We start from the raw sequence: 16,668 nt of genomic DNA, 5'->3' as shown, positions 1-16,668 counted from the left end.
GATCAAGGGCATCCTTGTTTTGTACCCCTTTGTAACTCGAATGGAGGTAGAGAAGCATGAACCAAGCTTAACACAAGCAAAGGGTTTTTTGTAATGTAATTGTATTAATTTATAAACTATTGTGAGAATCCATACACTTCCAAAGCCATTAATAGATAATTCCAGTTAACTGAATCAAATGCACTATTTATGTATAGACTTACTAGGGTCATACTTCTTTTTGTAACATTTATGTAGTCAAGTAAAGAAAAAAATATTTTGATGTTGTCATAGGTATTCCTGTCCTTTATGAAACCTGTTTGGTCTTCATTTATTAACAAATTAAGTAACTGTTTGATCCCTTTCTGCATGAACTGCCATAAATATTTTATAGTCAACATTCATAAGAGATATTGGTCTATAAGAAAAAACATCATTTGGAAATTGTTCTGCTTTCAAAATTGGAGATAGTACTGTATATTTCATTTTTATTAAAGTAAATACCTCTAAAAATAAACCAAAAGCTTCTTTGGATAGTAATTTAAACATTTCTGGAATAATATTATCAACACCAGGAGCTTTGTTTTTCTTTAGTTTATTTATTTGGGATTTGAGCTCAGTCATTGTTATTTGTTTATCAGTTAATGTTATATGTTGAACTAATAATTTGATTCTAGTGTTTTTTTCCTAAAGAAAGATTTTATTATGCCTTGTGGTTCTAATTTAGCAGATTGTGAATTAATATTATGAAAGTGTGTTTTAAAGGCTTCCAATATACCTTCAAGATCTAAAACTTGCTGCCTGGAGTGCATACTTCCTTTATCTGATTTTATTTTATTTTTTTTTTAGTTCTGTTAGCCATTCTTTTCTGATTTCTAGGATTCATTGAATAGGAACTAAGTCTAATCTTTTCTAAGTTGATCATAATTTTATGATGTAGTATTGCTAAATATTTTTTATTCTTCTCTTCCAGTTCATTAATTAAGCTTTGTCCCTTTTTTAATGTTAAGTTTTATATTACCAATGCTTGTTTGTAGGTCCCATAAATCTTTATTCTATTGCCTTCTGTTATTAATATACAATGTTAATGTTTTGCCATATAAGTATGACTTCAAAGAGTCCCATACATAAATCTTTGAGTTATCCTCAGTAAGGTTTATTTGGAGAAAGGATTGCATTTCTTTGATATAGAAGTCCTTAAAATATTTTAAACTTGCTATATAAGAAGGTATCCTAGTAATAACTATCCTTTGCCTTGTATGTACTTCTAGATCAAACATAATTGCATTCTGATCTGACATTGGACCTGTAGTTAACTTAACTTTGTCTAGCTTTCCAGCCAAGTTCTTTGACATATACACTCTGTCAATTCTAGAGTAGGAGCCATGATGATGTGAATAGCATGTAAAAATCAGTGAATCAGATTCAGCAAATTCATTTCTATCCACTAGGTTAAACAGATCAATGAAGTCAGACAATGCCTTTGCTGTTGCTGTTTTCCTACCTTTATTAATAGTGCTTGTGTCACTATCATGTAAGATGCAATTGAAATCTCTGGCTGGTATTATATTCCCTTTAACATGCTGTATAACATCTTCTATCTGCTGTTTAGCTACTTTCACTCCTAGTCCAGGTATCCAATAGAGATTTATTAATGTATATATTTTCCCATATAATGCTAAGGTTAACAAAGGATTACTGATCAATCTTGTTAAGTATTTATAATTGTAAGCATTAAGATTTAATTTTTCCATAAAATCATAACACCTCTTGTCTTTTTTTTCTGATGTGAGCTTACTAAGACTGTATAATAGTAGTATCAAACTTATTTAAATCTTCTGGTACAAGATGTGTCTCCTGTAAGAATATAATCTGTGCATTTAAGGTTTTCAAGTATTTAATTAGACTATCCATTTTAGTAGTATCATTTAAACTATTGACATTAATAGATATACATTTCATACATAAACAATTATTTCCAAAATTTCTAGCCATGTATAAGAAGCTTTACCAAAAAAAAAAAAGAAAATATAATAATAAAGAGAATGATTTAGTAGCATATATTTTAACAGTTTTTCCATAGTTCATAGACACCCAATGACAAAAAAAAAAAGAAATATCAACATTAAAAACTGAATTAAAAACAGTCCAAACAAACCATGGGGAATAAGAAACCCCCACCCTTGAACAGCCAAGCCATTCAAGTGCTTCTTTTAAAGCCCTTAACCAAAATCATCTCCAACCCTACTATCTAATTATTTTCATTCTAACAGAAAGTAACTTATAGGACTATTGTAACATCTTATTATATGTATTTGACACTTTGTGCACATAGTTAAAAAAACAGATTTGTTCAAGTCAAGTCAATGTGAAATTATAATATACATATCTATAATACTAAAATAAAGTAAAAAGCTCTAAGCTTTTATATTGAGAGTTTTATTAAATAACTGTAAATATTTTTTAAGCAAATGGCACCTGTCTCAGTCAGAAACTATTGCACACTTAGTATCAAGAGCATTCCAAATGTATAAAAAATAAATAAATGTAAACCAGTCAAATAACAGAAAGAATACTATCACTTTAAATATATACCTAAAAGTTAAACATGTTTTAATGACAGTTGTGACTAAAAAGAAACAAGTCAGGCTGCATCACTACTCATTTCAATAACATATGAACATATTACTATATTTTCAAGCTTTCTAATAATTAAATTAAAATAGCCTGTCATTTTATACTTTAATCTGTATAATGTGCTTAAAATAATTCTCCTCCAAATAACTAGTAAAATGTATTTAAATTAAAAAGGGTATAGGTCCCTTTAAATTACTAGACTGCATAAATAGTTCAAAGATGACCTTTAACCAGTCTCCTGATGTCATGTCTGAGTTGTTTTAGTTTCATTTGTGTAATGAATTTTAAAGCACCGAATTAACCAAGCTTGAGGAAAACCACATGGGAAGCAAGAAAAAGGGGTTTTAGCTCACAACCTCAGCAGGAAACTAAGATTAGAAGTAAATAATCACTTTAAACATTTTAAAGTGTAGCTTTGGCCAATTTAAAGTTTAACTGGGTTCCCCTTCATTTTATAATTTAGAACTGTCTAATTAATGCAGTTTAAAGAAATTTTCAGAAACATTGCATTACTTTACAAAAAAGCATGACTGCAATTAATTATTTGATAATAACACAGTAAAAAAATGTCATAGTTGTATGTCAAATGTATTTTTGAATACAGTAAGTATATGTTAAAACATTATTATTTGTTCCTTAGATATCTCTGTAACGCTTCAAGTCATTTTATTACATATATATCATTTCATTGTCTTACAACAGATAACTGTAGTTTGTATATCTGGGTATTATCACCCCCCTCAAGACCTTGGTGTAATACAGTATGCTTTTTGATATACCAAACAGTAAGAGGTCTATTTTTGTTAGTTTTCTCTATTCAATTACAGACAGAGATATTGTGACCATATAAAACACTGTTTGAACACTTTAATAGTAAGTAGTTTGCCTTATTTTACCTATTTTAACCTATAATATTGTACTATCATCAATTCATTTTAAGCCTTATTTTTCTGTTAAATAATGATTCATGGATTATTTGATTATGTGATATTAATATAAAGATAGATATCATAAAAAATACACTTTTACCTTTTTTTCCTTTGTGAATATGTCTAGGGTGAAGTGTATTTTTATAGGATATAAATATAATATGAATATTGAAGTAACACAAGGAAACAATAGTTAAAAAGTTAATTATCTTTTAGTATTTTTTTTCTTGTCTGTTGGTTTCCAACTATTTTTCTCTGCTTGAGACTTTAAAGAGATGCCAGACCAGTCCATATCATCTGACTGATCCAAAATATTGTTAGATGTTAGATATGTTAGATATGTAATAGCAGAGTCCAATGTGTCAAAAGTTTTAATGCCATCTGAAAAAAAAACTTAGGTTTTGTGCTCTCTTCTTTGAAGGAATATAGTCTATTGTCCATTTTGTCTATTTTTATGGATAAGTCATTCTTTTATGGATAAGTCATTCATAGACGAAAGCAGGATTTGAAATTCTTTTTTTTTCATTAACTGGTCCTGTAAACTGCTTTTGGAATAACTCATCTTGAGAAATTGTCAGAGCCCTTTCTGAAGAAAATTTGATAGAAAATTGAACAAATGATGAAAAAATATTCTAGTATAGTCTTCCAGGAACTTTAGGAAATATAAGTCAATGGTGAGGAAAAGTCAAATGCTCATGTTTTTTACAATATCTGTTGTTATTGTCTTTCGGCTTTTCCCTGTTAGGGGTTGCCACAGTGGAACTCTGGTCCGCTAATGATTGGCAGTAGATTTTGATGAACACCGAGGTGCCAGCTCGACATTCAACCTTCAACGAAGGCACGCCTATTTACGCATGTCTTTTGAACGCCCACCCAACCATGGCAAGGACATGCAGACTCCATACAGAAGGCACTCCCTGCATTCCAGCCGAGAATTGAATGGGAGAACCTCTTGCTGTGAGACAACAACGCTACCACTGCACCACCATGGCAATACATCTGTAAGAAATATAAATTAGATAGCAAAGCTAAGCAAGTGTGCTGTTAACCAGCCAGCAACATGAAGAATGGAACTGACTCTTTTGACTTAATTCAAATCTACTTGTTCTTCCTTTGTGATTGTCTTATTTTGTGGAAAGGAAATATTGTATATTTTGTTTACCTTTTAGAGTAAATTCTACTACTAATGTAAACTTCATACACCATTACTCCTTTGATTTTGTGAATTACCTGTTTGTAACCATTTATAAAACAGATCCTTATCAGATGATAGAAACCTCATATGACTGAAACTCATTTGACTGAGACCATAAGACTGAAATTTCAAAATACTGAAAAATCACTTGAGTGAAACCTATAATGCTAAAATCTTACAATGCTAAATTTCAACATACTGAATTGTAAAGTGGATGATTTAAAACCAGAATGGGTGGTGGCTAGCCCTCCACACAAATCCATTGTGCTGTGCCCCCACACCCCCCTAACTATATACTAACTCAAGGCCATTGATGAGGGTAAGGCAGTTCACACAGCCTACCTTGACCTTGCAAAAGCCTTTGACACAATACCCCACTCGGGCATCATAGACAAACTCACCAGCTTAAATGTAAACCCATATGTGTCAAAAGATGTTGCAAACTGTCAAGGAAGGAACCCCACAGGGTCAGAGTTGTGGAGCTATGTCAGACCAGTAAGCCAGTCACAATGGTCCTGTCCCCACAGGCCCAGTCTGGGACCCCCCTCTGTATTTATTTTTATTTTTCCAGGGTAACATAGAAGGAGGGAAGACGTGGATTCAGATGATGCAAAACTGAAAAACTGGGCGCTATAGTGATACTCAGCAGACACAAACAGAGAGGCCTCATAACAAAATGTATAGTCATACCCTTTGGAAAAAAAAAGGTACAACAAATTACCACATAGGTGGTAATAATCCATTAAGTATGGAAGTAGGGAAGGGGACTGACCTAGGGACCCAGTATGACAGACACTCTCTCACATTACCTGACACTCAAAGTGGTTAAGTGGTTAGGAAGATCTTCTGGATTATCACTTCATGATCAAGATTTCACATCAGAGAGTAGTACGTCTCTCTGCCTCTCTTCTTTGAGCAATGAATGATTTGGGGATTGGATGCCCCCCAATTCGACAATCTCTGCGGAAAGACCCAAAGTTTCCAAAAGTTCCTCACCAGGGCTTCAAGGGTCTTAAACATATGTCGAATGGATGGGAGATCGTGGGTTTACCCGGGGTCATCTCTGTGTCACTACTAAGACAGAGGGAGGCATAGTAAACTAAAAAGGGCAAATAGTATTCTCATCTAAGTGGTGTGGTGGTGTAAACACTGGCTAGGGGGTTATAAATGCCTAGGCAGATAGCCTATAATCACTACCTAACCCTATACCTTTTCTCCACTGTAGTGCGAAACTGGAGTTAGTATATATAGTTAGCAGGGTGTGTGGTGGCATAACACCCCACCTATTTTGGTTTTATATTGTCCACTTTATAATTCAGTATGCTGAAATTTAGCATTTTAAGATTTCAGTATTATGTTTCAGTCAAGTGATTTTTCAGTATTTTGAAATTTCAGTCTTATGGTCTCAGTCAAATGGGATTCAGTCAAATGAAGTTTCTATCATCTGATAGGGATCCTTATAAAACATGCATGAACAATGTTTCGAGTCAGTAATTTACTAGAAGCCAACATTTTATTATTATTATTTGGATTTCTACAGTTATCACCCTTTAAATCAGAGGGTATGGTAAACTAAAGGGCAAATGGTGAAGGTTTCCTGAATGATCTCCAGTGATTTCAGGTTTCATGATGAGTTAAATATCTTGGTTTTTAAATGTTTTTAAATTGTGGGTGTTCTCAAACCTTGCTAAATATGGTTAAGTTTGAGATACTTGGAGAAAGACAGGATAGGTTTAAACAGATTTTAATGGGGGGAGGACTCATTTCTCAAACTCTTAAAATATTACATATCTCTCTGAGGATGCCAATGGCCATTTTAGGAAATCAATTCTAAGATTAAAAATATTTTATTGTCTAAGAATTGGGAAGTGGTCATTGGTTCTAATTCATTCTTAGAACACCAGATGGGCCTGAGCATTCATTTTGTTTTTAAAAGACTATGAAGTATTAAAATATGGTGCAGATTAACCCCTTTAGGAATGACAACAACTCAAAAATATCTAAGTACCATGTTTGTTGTCAATGTCCTTTTATTTATGAGGAACAGAGGTATTGATATGTCTCTACCTTACATTCTACTGTAGGGGTAGTTTTAACTTTGAAAAACAGAAGATGCCAGATTTATTTCCTTGGTCTGTAAAGAGCACATAAATCAAACAAAACACAAGAATGCAATCCAGTTCTAAAAAAATATGTACCATTGCACTCCAATAAAGTGCCATTGGCTTAATTTTCTCACAAATAATCTGGTTTCATTGCAAAGTCTTCATCATTATCTAATCTGTTCAGACCAGAACAGCTGCCTTATATAACCTACTAATGAAGACATCATCAAACAGTAACCAGTACATACAAAATGAAGTGCAAAGTGTATAAATAAATAGTAAAATATATACATTACTGTACAGATGAAACGTAAAAATACATAATAAGAACAAAAAAAATTAAGAATGAATTTGTAAACCTTAAAAAACTTTAGCTGAAAAATTTCCATTTAAACATGTTGCAAACATAGTATCCAATATACCAATCTATTGTTATTTTTTTTTTGTGCAAAATATGGTGCCAACCTAATAACTTTTTATAGATATTGTATCTATCCCTGTAAACCTAAAAGAACCATTAGGGTGCTCAGAAATGTATAAAATGTGAACTGGTTTGTTTACTGCATTTAATGTCACTAAAATGTTCAAGGATTCTTTTTTCAAAACTTCTAGAAGATTTACTTACATAGAATGCTGAACATGGACATGTAGTTATATAAATCATCCATTCACTGTAGCATATAACCCAACTATGAATATCAAAAACTTTGGATGTTTTAGCAGAAGAAAAATGGTTTTATTTTGTTTGCTACATCACAGGCAACACAATGTCTACATGCTAAGCAACCCTTAAAGAGTTCTTCCTGCAGGTACAACTAGTCGAGATCTTTCACTTAATCAGTAGCTTGTGTGTAATGATTTAGCTATTGTCGAATACTTTTCGTTTTCCATATATGAATTTGCAATAGATGGGTGAAAGTTCTACCAATTTCTTGTCCCAGCATAAAAATCTCCCAGTATTTATGTATGAGAGATTAATAGTACTTTATTTGACCCAAAAATAGTAATAAATCAAATAGTAGTTTTAGACTTATTAGATTATTAAGTATATTCCAATAACTTGCTCCTAACATTCTGATCAGTTTTTTATTTTGCTGCCTTAACTAAACTAGTATTGTAATCCTTTTATATAAACCTTAGTGTCAAGTCCTAAGAAAACTTAACATAATTATTGTTAGAGGAACATATTTTTTTAAGTTTATGAAATTGCAGAAAAAGAGCATTGTTTATAATATATCTGGGTATGTACTGTTAACTTCCAACAAAGATATCTTATTTATGAAATGTTCTCCTAAATAAAGTTGTTCTTAATGTACCATCTTGAAAACAAAGAGCGAGATTCCAAAAGAGAGGCTCTCAGTGTAAGTCTACCCTTATTATTAAAGACCTGCTCTCAGTGTAAGTCATTTACTTTGGTGTAAGCTGTATCTATAAACAGGCTTACTACAGAGGATGTGATTTCAAAACACCTGCTTTCAGCTTGCTCTCAGTGTAAGTAGTCACTTAAAGTGAGAACAAGTCTTTTAGAATCTGGACCATAGTGTTCTGATGACATTCAAAACTATGAGGTATGCTCACCATATTACTATTAAAATAATCCACAAATTTTTGTAGCAAGATGAGATCCATTGTCTATACCATCCAAAAATCATTCAAATATCTGCACCACATATCAATATCACCAATATAGATGCTAAGACTGGTGTTAGAAATAAACTGTTCTTCTATATATGCCATAAATAGAGTGACATAAATACGTGCATATAAAGCAGCTATAGCAGTTCTCTTTATTAAAAAAATATCAAAATAAAAGACATTCTTAGTAAGAATGTGTTTTCTAAGGCATAAAAGAAACATATTAAAATGTAGACTATATAACTGTGTTCCCAGTAAACAAAACCATGCCTAATGTGGCATGTTGGTGTAGAGTGAATTTCATCTAAATAAACACATATACCAAGATGTTTATATCTGTAAATCATCCATAAGCTTAGGGAATTAAATTGTGTCTTGTATTCTGGATCTAATACAGGCTAGAAGTGGTTTTTAATGTTGCATAAGAATTTCTGAAAGTGTGGCACCAGTGAGGTGATCTGCATGGTCATCTATATAATGATATGGCAAATGGTTTGTATAAACACTCTTGTCATACATGATGATTTTTTAAACTTAATTTTTTTTTTACTTTTGAATGTCTTGCTTCCTAAGGAGGAGTGATTGGAAATTGTTTCTTGTATCACATGCATTGTTTCTGCAGATTTATTTTAGTGTCACTTCACCGCCAAACGATAAATGATAATATGCCCAGTAATAGCCCCTAAGGTAATAAATGCAGTTTGTTTTTACCATTCTGGCAGTGGACCAAAACTGTAATTTGTGGATTTTGTGTGATAGTGCACATTACTTGTGGTAGTTTTTGTTGGTATGTAGACTAGCACTTATTGAATAAGTAAAGGGAATGACTGCTCTTCTGAAACTAAATAACATTTGTACTTGATTCGGCCCAGAATGATCTTAATAAAGTTTTGAAAAGAGAACAAGATCTGCTTTGCACATCTGAGGAACTGGTGTCTGCCATGCCAGATACAAATTTATTTTATATGCTAGATACACATGAGGGATTTTAGCTCAAACTGTGGTAAAGACAGCTATTCTATTATCTGGGGCCATTTCACCAATCTGACATGACCCCTGTAAAAAGCTCTAAAGAAAAATAAATAAATAAATAAATAAATAAATAACATCTCCTGTCTATAACTTGTGGCAGACTGCTTGCTACATTTGTTACAGTTTATGCACATGGAGTGATAAGGCATTTAAGTTATAAAAAAGGAAAGAGCTTCTTTTATTTTCAATTGCAACAACTATTTATGCCACACACATAGCACTAAGCCATTTAGTTGTCATCATAAATGCAGTAACAACATTCATTTCTGAATGCCAGAAATGCATTGAAGACCGATCGGAATCTGCCAGTTGCACCCCCTTGCACTTGGTGCCTGGGGAGGTTGCCCCTTCTCTCCATCTAAACCATACTACTAGGCTTGAAGAAAAACATTGCAAGCTGTTACTGTCTAATTCATCTATTAATACCATTAAGCCTCTCAAGTATCTGTTCATACACTGTCCAAAGTATTAGGTGCTGAAAATGCAACACAAGGAAGTCTCAAAAGTGTGCATGTTTTCATAATGCATATATAAAACACAAACACACACACATGCATGCACATATACACACACACACACCCACACACACACACACACACACACACATATATATATATATGCAACAGATATCTATATCTGTCTGAGTGCATATAAGTGTGTGTTTATGTGTGCGTGCGTGTGTGTGTGTGTGTGTGTGTGTGTTGTGTGTATATATATATATATATATATATATATATATATATATATATATATATATATATATATATATATATATATATATATATATATATATATATATATATATATATATATATATATATATATATATATATGTGTGTATAGTGTGTATGTTAAGTCTAGAAAATTTTATTCTTAAAAACACATGTACATACAATGCACATAACACACACACACACACACACACACACACACACACACACACACATATATATATATAAATAGATCTATACAGATATAGATATAGCTATGCCAGTGTATATGTATACATTTATATCTTCAAAAAATTGACACATTTAGCCTCAGAGTTCATAAGTGATTATCACCTAGAATGGTAATCTGTATGTGTTGTACAGTCTGAAAGTAAATACCAATAAACCTGGGTACATGGTGTGCCTGTCTCTTTATCTGTATATTTTTGAATACCTACTTTTGCATAATGGAATGGAATGGAATGTCAAGCTGAGTCAGTCCAAGCACAGAAGTCATAGTGGGAGAGGTACAGAGCATTTTTAGTATCAGAAGCACTGAAGATAGGGCTCTGGGGGACTTCGGGTTCTATCGCCTGAGGTACATATTATTTCTAGTGTCAGAAGAATACGAAATGGAGCAGTTAGTATTTATAGTTTCAGATCATATGGAACAGAAATAATGCACTGCCTATTTGTACTGCAGGTGTACTGAAGATAAGCCTGACATTGGGTATCCATAGTGTCTATCTTTTTCCTACAACACTGACTGAACATAATTAAATGTAGGAACTGTGAAGATGCACCACTGAACCAGTAACCAAGGAGCCACAATCCTCATCACTGGTACCTGTAGGGGGATGTTCACTGGCAGGATAACAGGTACACACACAGTATGTCCAGATGCAGCTCTCCGTATCAAGTGCAATTTCCCTTAAGAGGACACAGAGACCACAGTCAGTCCGGCGGCTGATTTCTCCCTCTTTCTTCAGATCCCCAATAAGACACCCCACTTGCACAGCTATAGAGCTCAGATCTCAGCTGAGTGACCAAGCCAAGACCTCCATACCCTCTCTGTCCAACCAGTGCTTCGTGTCCCTGCCCAAGTAGGTGACACATGCGCTCTTTCAGGTTTGATTTACACGCACACCTGGGAAAGGTTGGTACAGGTTTACTAGCTATGCCCCCTTCTGCCCAGACTATAAGGTAGTTACCACTGACAGCAGTCACTTCTTATCAGCTACTTTAGGGTCCTTAACAAAGGGTGTCCAATTTTACTTTGTATTATTAATACTAATACAAATGGTACTTTCACCAAGAGCAAGGTTATTAGGAGTGGTCCACACAGTGTCACCAAATAAATATGCAAGCACTCTCAAAACGTAAATATCTCTACAGAGGACAGTCACAATCAAAGGTTTAAAAGTATTTAATAATAAATAATAAAAGAACAATACAATAATAAATATATATTCACAGTGACACCAGAGTTCAAAACCATGGGAAATATTTAAAATAATATTGCAGTACAGGCTCATACAAATAAAAACAAAATATAAACTAAGCTTCACTAAGAGCGTTACTATAGCCTAATAACTTACTTAGAGCAAGGCAGATGTAGTGAATGCTTTTATTGTTGTTGTCAGGCCCAAGATGGAATACAGAATGCACTGTCTTCCTCAGAGGTTTCTCAAAATAATATCTAAAATATTACTGCTGGGATAGCTTGCAGAATTACATCATTTCTGGTCACCTGATTTCTAGTTCTCAGACAAAGCCCCCATTGCTGGCAGTTAACAGTATTTTGCATCTACCTGTAAAATTAGCCAGACAGGTGTTTTTGCTCAGATCTTTGTCAGGTTCCAGAAGTCATAAAGCAATTGCATTCCTTCATGCTTTGAAAGTAGCTATTAGTTCACCCAAAGACAATACAGAAAGCTTCGTAGTACACATTTTGTGTCTCTAGCTGCATTGAAACCTGAGATATACCCTCTTTATGGCCTAGCCTATAAAGTGATTTAATTTCAAATATTTTTCTAGGTTTGATGAACTGAAGTTAACCCTCCAGATTCCTCAGTTAATATATACCCTTAGATTCAATAATATCCATGTAGGAATAGTGTAGAACCTACATGAATATTGCTGTGTCCGTGTATGTGGATCCCCCTCGGCAGTATGCCATGCATATTAATGAAGGCACATTACTGAGGGAGAGCCGGGGAAGGTGGTATTGAATCAGTGTAGGGACTGTGTCACTGACTGTGGCCATAGATGAGTAACATACCCCCCTGCACTGTCCAAGTGCCTGATACAATACATTTAATCTTATGAGTTTTTTTAAGTTTGCGTGGCACTGTGTGGTCTGCAGTGATTTACATGTGTCAGACAACTAAAAATAGAAACCGTACACATTCATTGTAAGATTCAAAGGTCAGGTTTAAGCATAGCTGAGCTGGTTTGCGCTAAACGGCACAGTGCTTAGCAGTGCTCAAACACAGCTGAGAGGTATATGTAAAAGTATCACATCATTCTACAGATCCACATAGTCAAGTGAATAGATTTATGGCTTCCTGTGCAGTAGGTGCAGGGTTTGAATACATGGAAGGGAAATTAAGCACTTATTTTCACAAGATAAATTATGCTAATTATTTTTAAATCACGATCTGCTGCACTCTGTTCCCTATTTGATCGAAGATGCATTCTTTCGAATGCATCTTGATCGAACTTGAAAGCATGAAATGGCAAAATACCAAAATGGCATATAAGTGGATTCTTTCCCTGGGAAAGAAATTGCTTGGCCACCTTCGCTATTTTGTCATTTTCATCACTATAGTGCAATTTCGGAGTTGGTATATTTAAGTAGGGCGATGTGGGGGGCACATCCCCCCATGTCAGGGGGTGTGGGGGTGAAGCCCCCCAACTTATGTAATGTTTTAAAGTTTGTTTGTTTTTTTCTTTTTTGGAACAGCAATTTTTTTCCCTGGGAATAAAATTGCTGTTCTAAGTGTCCGGGACTGTAAGCTTTCACTTACATGGGGTAGATAAATCAGCAGTCACTTTTTTAAGCATTCACTGATTTAATATAGACCCGCTGCACTCAGCTAAACTCTGCTAAGCATTGTTAAGCCATGATAAGCACTGCTAAAACAATTCCTGTTTAAGTACCGGTTTGCTACGCTTAGGTGGTTTGCGCACTGCTAAGCGTTGCTAAGCATTGAAAGTGTAAGCACTGCTCAGCTCAGCTAAGCTGGTTTGCTAGGTGATAAGCGATGCACTGCATTTTAAAAATAGACCAATGGTGTGTAAGGGTGGGTAAACAGGCTATATATTAAGTGCAACAGGTGGGAATACAGCATAACCAGTTGGAGTTTGAACTGTCTAGGAACTATGTCAGATATTGGAGGGGGTGCATGCTTCTGAGCACAGTAGTGGGGCATTCTAGAGTCCAGGGTCATGGTTGGACTCCTAGTGAAAGACCATGAACAATGGCTGCTGCAGGGCCAGTTCCAGAGATCAGAGTACAAGGCAGAGGCCTGGGACTGGCTGGCATGCAATCTCACCAGCGCTACAGGTATCCCCCGCACAGGTGAGCAAGTCCGTCATTACTATGATGATCTGAAGCATCAGAAAGGGGGGACTTCTGGATATCTGGGTCCAGGATGAGTGGGATGGGAATGCCCCACAAGTTTGTAAGTAATATTAGCATTATTTTACCAATACCTAATCTGAATGTGTGCTAGACATGCTTGCATAATGGTGTGATCCTCTCCCTGCAGCTGGAGAAGACAGAGCTTGCAACCTAATGGCCCATGCAGGGCACCTGGCCAGGTTGTACCATGAGTATGGTGAGTACAGATTAACTTGCAATCTGTAGTCAAATATCCAAGACAGACTAACGCCAGTAGGTGCATACAGTACAGATTTGTGTCCTGCAATTAATGTGGATGTAGGCCTGTACTGCAATAACTGACTACTGCCAAATATAGTGCAATAAAGATTAAAGCATTAAACTTGATAATGTTAATGAAATAAAGTTTCTACTGCAATAATTGTAGAATTACAGCTATATTGCAACACCTGCATTATATCAACTGTAATGCAATAAATACTCAGAAATATACCAATAACTGCATGAAGGTACCCCTAAGAAAGCTGTGTTGCGCAATGTATGTGTAATTAGGGCTGTTTTTCATAAAATCGAGTATGACATCTGCTCTGAAATAAAAACACAAAGAATACTACTAACTGACTCAAGGTTTAGCTATGAAAGAGTGTTATGCTAAACTGTAGATTTTGAGCTGTACTACAAGATATAGGCATTATGACATTTTTTCGGCACTAACATCTGAAGCAATACCAGGAACACCCAAGGTTTATTGTGTATATCAGGATTGTCATGTGTTAACCATTGCATTTCAGCTATATGCATTCTTGCTGTGATGTATGGTGCTGCAAGCAAGTATGGAACTGTAATAGCTGTAGACTGCAAATCTACTATCTGCAACTGTATATGGGTCAGGTAGCCAACCCAATGCTCTGATATGGTTTGTACATATCACAGATATTTCCAGCCACTAAGAGTTTATTGTATACACCTGTATTCTATGTATTAATGTACAGTTTACCTAGTATCTATGTCATGCATGAATCTCATGCATGTGTGTTCAACTGACACTGCAGTCTTGTATAAAACTGTACTACTATTGCCAGGTCATATTTTGTTTCCAGGTGAGCTCTAGGCAAATATCAGGCAGGCAATAGTCAGTAGCGACTCAGTAGCTCAGCATAATTACTGTGTCTGATGTACATTTTGTCACACACAGACAAGGGGTCGAATCCAATGACAAGTACTAATAAATAGTACTGAATCAGTTATATATTGATAATAGATGCTCTCTCCACAAGAATTACAGGTAAATGGTTGCAGCAGCCCTTATTATGGATTAATAATTTGTCTGTTCAGATGTAACAGACTGTTAACAACACTGATCAGGAATGTGATAAGACATCATAAAATAAAGGCAACAAGTACAATAGTAATAAAAGATAATACAATAAATAAAATGTATAATCCTGGTATGGCTGTATGCCTGGTATGTCTGTGAACATTTGCTAATGGTCTAACCCCATGCCTGCCATAGATGGTATGATAGTTGTTTACTCTCTGTACTGTACACAATAAATGTCTCTCAAGTGTCGTGCTGTCATGGACTGTAATCACCATTGCTTAATCCCTCTGTCACAGATCTATCATCAACATGATTATGTCAATAGCAGTCACACTACATCAGTCCACATTATACCTTGGTAGTTATATAGGTCCACCTGACATGTGTCTTTTGTAGTTGTGTACCTGTAGGTGTTACTGCTTGGCCCATACGATCCCATGCGGATAGCTTGAGAGGTATGCGCATGCTACAGCAGCTATAGGGCACTGTTATACATAAAGAAGGACAGACCTGTAGAGTATATAACAGTAGAGTTGCAAACTATATAGCCTATATTGGTATTAATGGACTGTATTTCTCTCTCCCCCCACCCCTTATCTTCATCATAATTTATTATTGTTATACATCGGTTATGGTTTACTATTAACAAATGTTGTTCTCTAAAGGTTATGTTGGGTCTTGTGTTTTCTTATTGTTATGTAATGCAATGGTTGCATACCAACATAACATGTTGAATTACCTATGTTGTTGGTCTTATGCTATAACTATTACTGGCATGCTGTTACTATACTGAATGTTATCTTACTTATTGTTGTGTTCCATATACTATGCATTGTTATGTTACTGGGTTATTTGTAATATTCTGGGATGCTGTTATAACTAACTAAATATTTTGTTCATTACTAACCTATACACATTGAAATACCTCATCCCCACAGCTCAACTGGGTAAACCGGTTCCTGGCAATCCACCTACCATACATCAGCTGGCCGTGGCACCGGGTCCCAGCACATCTGGAACCCAAGCTGGAGGTTCCCCCTTCGCTGGCCCTGCACCACCTATGGGTGGAACCAACTCAGGGGATGGGGCCTGTCCCCCCCCTGGGAGCAGGGGTGGAAGGGGGGTTGTCACCCAGGATCAGGTACTGGTGATGGTGTGCAGGATAGTTCACTGTGGGTATGAGCAATACCTGCACTGGATTTAGGGCAGACTCGCTAACCTGAAGAGGCCTGGCCACCCTGGCACCCAGCCTCCAGCACAACCACCTTTGGGGCAGTGTAGAGCACTGTTGACTGCCCATGGGTAGGGAGCTCAGTCACACCGCTGCCATCCAGGGCACATGGACCTCTGATTCCACAACACCCACCCCATCCAAGGTGTTTACTCCCCTCATGTGTCACACACCACCCCTGTATGCTGTCTTGTCTGCCTTCAAATGCAACCTCTTCTACCCAAACTACTTCCTCACATGTACCTATATCCCTTCTCCAACATTCCACT

This window comes from Protopterus annectens, chromosome 8.part0 (genome assembly GCF_019279795.1).
Source record: "Protopterus annectens isolate FY-2018-M chromosome 8.part0, PAN1.0, whole genome shotgun sequence".
Taxonomy (NCBI): Eukaryota; Metazoa; Chordata; order Ceratodontiformes; family Protopteridae; genus Protopterus; species Protopterus annectens.
This window is presented reverse-complemented; position numbering follows the sequence as displayed.